The sequence below is a fragment of the Rutidosis leptorrhynchoides genome, chromosome 6 (genome assembly GCF_046630445.1).
Source record: "Rutidosis leptorrhynchoides isolate AG116_Rl617_1_P2 chromosome 6, CSIRO_AGI_Rlap_v1, whole genome shotgun sequence".
Classification (NCBI taxonomy): domain Eukaryota; kingdom Viridiplantae; phylum Streptophyta; class Magnoliopsida; order Asterales; family Asteraceae; genus Rutidosis; species Rutidosis leptorrhynchoides.
The window spans coordinates 352489395-352496694 of record NC_092338.1 but is presented as its reverse complement, the minus strand read 5'-3'; positions in this window follow the sequence as shown (position 1 = coordinate 352496694).

Below are 7300 nucleotides of genomic sequence, written 5' to 3'. Positions count from 1 at the left end.
CCTCTTGTTTGAGGACAATCCGAAGATTGCGGAACCAATCCATAAAGTTTGTATGGTTGAGTTTGTCTTTCTCTAAGAGAGACCTTAATGATAGGTGGTTTAGGTTAAGTGGTGCGTTAGGAATGTTGTTGTTGTTATTGGCGGCCATCTACAAAATTTAACAAAGTTTGTTTAAGTAACGATTTTGATTTAACATTCAATACCCTTTTAATCCAATTGATATATTAAATTTTAGAATCCAACGGTAAACCAAATTTCGGTTAGGTGACCTTTATCCCGTTATTTGATTTAGCTAGGTAGTCATTATATGACAATTGCAATCCTTTTGCAACTTCTAAGTTATGGGATCATGCAATCCTTTTGCATGGCATATTAATCCCATCAACGCCTATTTGTTCATCATGCTTCGGTGACCCTAAGTTCATGATTCCCAAATCAAGTCGTCCTACTTGTGTAAACATGTAGACTTAATATACAAGTGGTTAGGTGACCTTTATCCCACATGTATGTGAAGAGTACCTTATTCATATTAGTTCTCTCATGATGGTTAGGTGACCTTTATCCCATCAAGAGTTTCCTAATACGTCTAAGTGTTTCCACAAAAGGATGGCGGTTAACTTGTTTACCTTGTTTGTAAAAGGGATTTTGAGTTTTCGTTTAATTCTAGTTTGAGAAAACATTTATGCCATACACCAACATGCATTTAGTGTATGGTACTTTTGAAAAACCAATTTCTTGTCTTGTAATTGAGCCAATTACTTGATATAAACCATTTTATATACGTTATTCTTTTCTTGTTCTTAATAACCATTTATTAAGGTTTTAGGTTGCTTTTAATTTAACCATTTAAATTGCCGTTTTGCATGTACTTAGAACGTCTAATTTAACCAATTAAATTGTCGTTTTGTTTGTTGTTATCTTGTGATTAATTGTATCAACCAAACATATAAAACAATAATCATACAAACAACCACACATGCAAAATAAGTGTGTTCACAATCTAGCCATTTTGGTGGACATTTGTTTAGCCGAAAACAAATGCCACCGGTTAAGGGGTTTTAACACAAAGCAAGAGATTTCCAATCTCCCACTTAACCTTGCATCCAAATGTTCCTTGTGTTCTTCAAGTCTTCATGATCTTGTTCTTCATTTTTACAAAATATGTATCCTAATACATTTTTATCTAGAAAATGAAATACAACCTAATCTATTTTACATACCAAATATAAAATAAATTACATAACAAATTACAAAATATTACAATTTTACAAACCAAATGAATGAATTAATATTACATACCAAATGAATAAATATAAATCATTCAAACATCCAACCAAACACAAGGTCAAGGCTATGATTGTGAACATGAACATGCAACCAAATATGACCAAATTGCAAGAGCCCAAAACCCATTTTGGTACCCTAAACATTTCGGCCTATAACTCCTACCCACCCAAATCCATGAATTTTTGCAATTTACTTTCATGCATGTTGATAAATTGCAAATATAGTGGGTTTAAACAACATCTTGAAGCATATTTCAACAACTTCGGCTCTAGATACCATTGTTGGAATTCAATATAACAACAAGTTCTTAATGTTAACATAATCACTAAACCAATTTAGTAAGATTTATAGCAAGCGGAAGCATGTTTTATTAAGAAAACATGTGTATATATTTGACCAATTAATTTGAATTCCAATTGGACATCAAGTCATGAAATATGCTTGCAAAATAGAAGTAGTTTAGAGATTATACCTTCTCCTAGTAAGGAGGTCAATGAGTGATGATGAAGATGATGAACAAGTGTGAAAAACCCAAGCTTTTGATCCTCCAACAACACCCTTTAAGTTAGCTAGACTTTGGAACCTTAACAACCTTGTTAACAAAGCTACAAACCCCTTTCTTTGCTCACTAATTTCTGGACAGCAGCAACCCAAATGAATGATGATGAATATAGTTTCAAAAGCATGAAACCTCAAGGAGAAATACCCCAAACTATGCACCAACACCTAGCCTTTGGTTAGGGTTTTAATAACACTTGAAAATCACTTGAAAAATAAGTTTGAAGAACTTGTTTTGGGTCTTCAAACCCCACGGCAGAAGTAGCTGCACCAATGCAGTTTTTTTCTTGTTTTCACTTGAATTGGAAGTGCATGTAAGAGAGTTTGAGACAAGGGAAACAAAAGACTTAAAGACTTGTGCAAATCTTGGTCAAAGTGAGTCCTAGCATGCCCTTAAAGAATATGTTGCTACAAGTAACCATGCAAGCATGGGTGACTCATTCTTGGAGTCCCAAAATCAGCACCATGCTTAGATTATAAAAAATTTAACCTTTTGTTTATTTTATAAACTTAATAAATACATTATGTATTTATTTGGTTACTTGTGATTTTGTAAACCATTTTACAAATTACAACATAATATGATTATTTAAACTTATAGATAATCAATTCCTCATTATATATAAATTATCCAAATAATTTATCTCAAGTGAAAATATTTCAGAAAACCGATTTTCTAAAGTTCAAGTGTCGCGTATTTATTTAACGACCCAATCGTTAAGATTAAATACTTATAAGGTGTTGGTAAGCTTGTTATTGGGTATGACCCGACTTGGATCATAACATATTAGCCACATTGATTTAATACGTCTCTCGGGCATATGAAATGCTTTCAACATGTATATACATTTTAACTGAGTCGTTAAGTCATCGTTAGTCGTTACATGTAAGTGTTGTTTTGAAACCTTTAGGTTAACGATCTTGTTAAATGTTGTTAACCCAATGTTTATAATAACAAAAGAGATTTTAAATTATTATATTATCATGATATTATGATGTACGAATATCTCTTAATATGATATATATACATTAAATGTCGTTACAACGATAAACGTTACATATATGTCTCGTTTCAAAATCATTAAGTTAGTAGTCTTGTTTTTACATATGTAGTTCATTGTTAATATAATTAATGATATGTTTACTTATCATAATATCATGTTAACTATATATATAACCATATATATGTCATCATATAGTTTTTTACAAGTTTTAACGTTCGTGAATCACCGGTCAACTTGGGTGGTCAATTGTCTATATGAAACCTATTTCAATTAATCAAGTCTTAAAAAGTTTGATTGCTTAACATGTTGGAAACATTTAATCATGTAAACATCAATCTCAATTAATATATATAAACATGGAAAAGTTCGGGTCACTACAGTACCTACCCGTTAAATAAATTTCGTCCCGAAATTTTAAGCTGTTGAAGGTGTTGACGAATCTTCTGGAAATAGATGCGGGTATTTCTTCTTCATCTGATCTTCACGCTCCCAGGTGAACTCGGGTCCTCTACGAGCATTCCATCGAACCTTAACAATTGGTATCTTGTTTTGCTTAAGTCTTTTAACCTCACGATCCATTATTTCGACGGGTTCTTCGATGAATTGGAGTTTTTCGTTGATTTGGATTTCATCTAACGGAATAGTGAGATCTTCTTTAGCAAAACATTTCTTCAAATTCGAGACGTGGAAAGTGTTATGTACAGCCGCGAGTTGTTGAGGTAACTCAAGTCGGTAAGCTACTGGTCCGACACGATCAATAATCTTGAATGGTCCAATATACCTTGGATTTAATTTCCCTCGTTTACCAAATCGAACAACGCCTTTCCAAGGTGAAACTTTAAGCATGACCATCTCTCCAATTTCAAATTCTATATCTTTTCTTTTAATGTCAGCGTAGCTCTTTTGTCGACTTTGGGCGGTTTTCAAACGTTGTTGAATTTGGATGATCTTCTCGGTAGTTTCTTGTATAATCTCCGGACCCGTAATCTGTCTATCCCCCACCTCACTCCAACAAATCGGAGACCTGCACTTTCTACCATAAAGTGCTTCAAACGGCGCCATCTCAATGCTTGAATGGTAGCTGTTGTTGTAGGAAAATTCTGCTAACGGTAGATGTCGATCCCAACTGTTTCCGAAATCAATAACACATGCTCGTAGCATGTCTTCAAGCGTTTGTATCGTCCTTTCGCTCTGCCCATCAGTTTGTGGATGATAGGCAGTACTCATGTCTAGACGAGTTCCTAATGCTTGCTGTAATGTCTGCCAGAATCTTGAAATAAATCTGCCATCCCTATCAGAGATAATAGAGATTGGTATTCCATGTCTGGAGACGACTTCCTTCAAATACAGTCGTGCTAACTTCTCCATCTTGTCATCTTCTCTTATTGGTAGGAAGTGTGCTGATTTGGTGAGACGATCAACTATTACCCAAATAGTATCAAAACCACTTGCAGTCCTTGGCAATTTAGTGATGAAATCCATGGTAATGTTTTCCCATTTCCATTCCGGGATTTCGGGTTGTTGAAGTAGACCTGATGGTTTCTGATGCTCAGCTTTGACCTTAGAACACGTCAAACATTCTCCTACGTATTTAGCAACATCGGCTTTCATACCCGGCCACCAAAAATGTTTCTTGAGATCCTTGTACATCTTCCCCGTTCCAGGATGTATTGAGTATCTGGTTTTATGAGCTTCTCTAAGTACCATTTCTCTCATATCTCCAAATTTTGGTACCCAAATCCTTTCAGCCCTATACCGGGTTCCGTCTTCCCGAATATTAAGATGCTTCTCCGATCCTTTGGGTATTTCATCCTTTAAATTTCCCTCTTTTAAAACTCCTTGTTGCGCCTCCTTTATTTGAGTAGTAATGTTATTATGAATCATTATATTCATAGATTTTACTCGAATGGGTTCTCTGTCCTTCCTGCTCAAGGCATCGGCTACCACATTTGCCTTCCCCGGGTGGTAACGAATCTCAAAGTCGTAATCATTCAATAATTCAATCCACCTACGCTGCCTCATATTCAGTTGTTTCTGATTAAAGATGTGTTGAAGACTTTTGTGGTCGGTATATATAATACTTTTGACCCCATATAAGTAGTGCCTCCAAGTCTTTAATGCAAAAACAACCGCGCCTAATTCCAAATCATGCGTCGTATAATTTTGTTCGTGAATCTTCAATTGTCTAGACGCATAAGCAATCACCTTCGTTCGTTACATTAATACACAACCGAGACCTTGCTTTGATGCATCACAATAAATCACAAAATCATCATTCCCTTCAGGCAATGACAATATAGGTGCCGTAGTTAGCTTTTTCTTCAATAACTGAAACGCTTTCTCTTGTTCATCATTCCATTCAAATTTCTTCCCTTTATGCGTTAATGCAGTCAAGGGTTTTGCTATTCTGGAAAAGTCTTGGATGAACCTTCTGTAGTAACCAGCTAGTCCTAAAAACTGGCGTATGTGTTTCGGAGTTTTCGGGGTTTCCCACTTTTCAACAGTTTCTATCTTTGCCGGATCCACCTTAATACCTTCTTTGTTCACTATGTGACCGAGGAATTGAACTTCTTCCAACCAAAATGCACACTTTGAAAACTTAGCGTACAATTCTTCCTTCCTCAATACTTCTAACACCTTTCTCAAATGTTCACCGTGTTCTTGGTCATTCTTTGAGTAAATAAGTATGTCATCAATGAAAACAATGACAAACTTGTCAAGGTATGGTCCACACACTCGGTTCATAAGGTCTATGAACACAGCTGGTGCATTAGTTAAACCAAACGGCATGACCATAAACTCGTAATGACCGTAACGTGTTCTGAAAGCAGTCTTTGGAATATCATCTTCTTTCACCCGCATTTGATGATACCCGGAACGTAAGTCAATCTTTGAATAAACAGACGAGCCTTGTAGTTGATCAAATAAGTCGTCGATTCTCGGTAGTGGGTAGCGGTTCTTGATGGTAAGTTTGTTCAACTCTCGGTAGTCGATACACAACCTGAATGTACCATCTTTCTTCTTGACAAACAAAACAGGAGCTCCCCACGGTGATGTGCTTGGTCGAATGAAACCACGCTCTAAAAGTTCTTGTAATTGGCTTTGCAGTTCTTTCATCTCGCTGGGTGCGAGTCTGTAAGGAGCACGAGCTATTGGTGCAGCTCCTGGTACAAGATCTATTTGAAATTCAACGGATCGATGTGGGGGTAATCCCGGTAATTCTTTCGGAAATACATCGGGAAATTCTTTTGCAATGGGAACATCATTGATGCTCTTTTCTTCAGTTTGTACTTTCTCGACGTGTGCTAGAACAGCATAGCAACCTTTTCTTATTAGTTTTTGTGCCTTCAAATTACTAATAAGATGTAGCTTCGTGTTGCCCTTTTCTCCGTACACCATTAAGGGTTTTCCTTTTTCTCGTATAATGCGAATTGCATTTTTGTAACAAACGATCTCCGCTTTCACTTCTTTCAACCAGTCCATACCGATTATCACATCAAAACTCCCTAACTCTACTGGTATCAAATCAATCTTAAATGTTTCGCTAACCAGTTTAATTTCTCGATTCCGACATATATTATCTGCTGAAATTAATTTACCATTTGCTAATTCGAGTAAAAATTTACTATCCAAAGGCGTCAATGGACAACTTAATTTAGCACAAAAATCTCTACTCATATAGCTTCTATCCGCACCCGAATCAAATAAAACGTAAGCAGATTTATTGTCAATAAGAAACGTACCCGTAACAAGCTCCGGGTCTTCCTGTGCCTCTATCGCATTAATATTGAAAACTCTTCCACGGCCTTGTCCATTCGTGTTCTCCTGGTTCGGGCAATTTCTAATAATGTGGCCTGGTTTTCCACATTTATAACAAACTACATTGGCATAACTTGCTCCGACACTACTTGCTCTGCCATTACTCGTTCCGACACCATTTGTTCCTTTCGTTCTATTAGCCCCTGGTCCGTAGACCTCACACTTCGCCGCGCTATGACCATTTCTTTTACACTTGTTGCAAAATTTGGTGCAGAACCCCGAGTGATTCTTTTCACACCTTTGGCATAGTTGCTTCTGATTGTTGTTGTTGTTGCGGTTATTATTGTTGTTGGGATGATTGTTGTAGTTGCTGTTGTTGTTGTTGTTGTTGTTGTTGTTGTTGTTGGGCCGTTTGTTGTAGTTGCGATTGATGTTGCGATTGTTGGGATAATTGTTGCGATTATTGTTGTAATTGCTGTTGTTGTTGTATTGGTGATTCTTATCACCGTTTTCCTCCCACTTTCTTTTGACTTGCTTCACATTGGCCTCTTCAGCAGTCTGTTCTTTAATTCTTTCTTCAATCTGGTTCACTAGTTTGTGAGCCATTCTACATGCCTGTTGTATGGAGGCGGGCTCGTGTGAACTTATATCTTCTTGGATTCTTTCCGGTAATCCTTTCACAAACGCGTCGA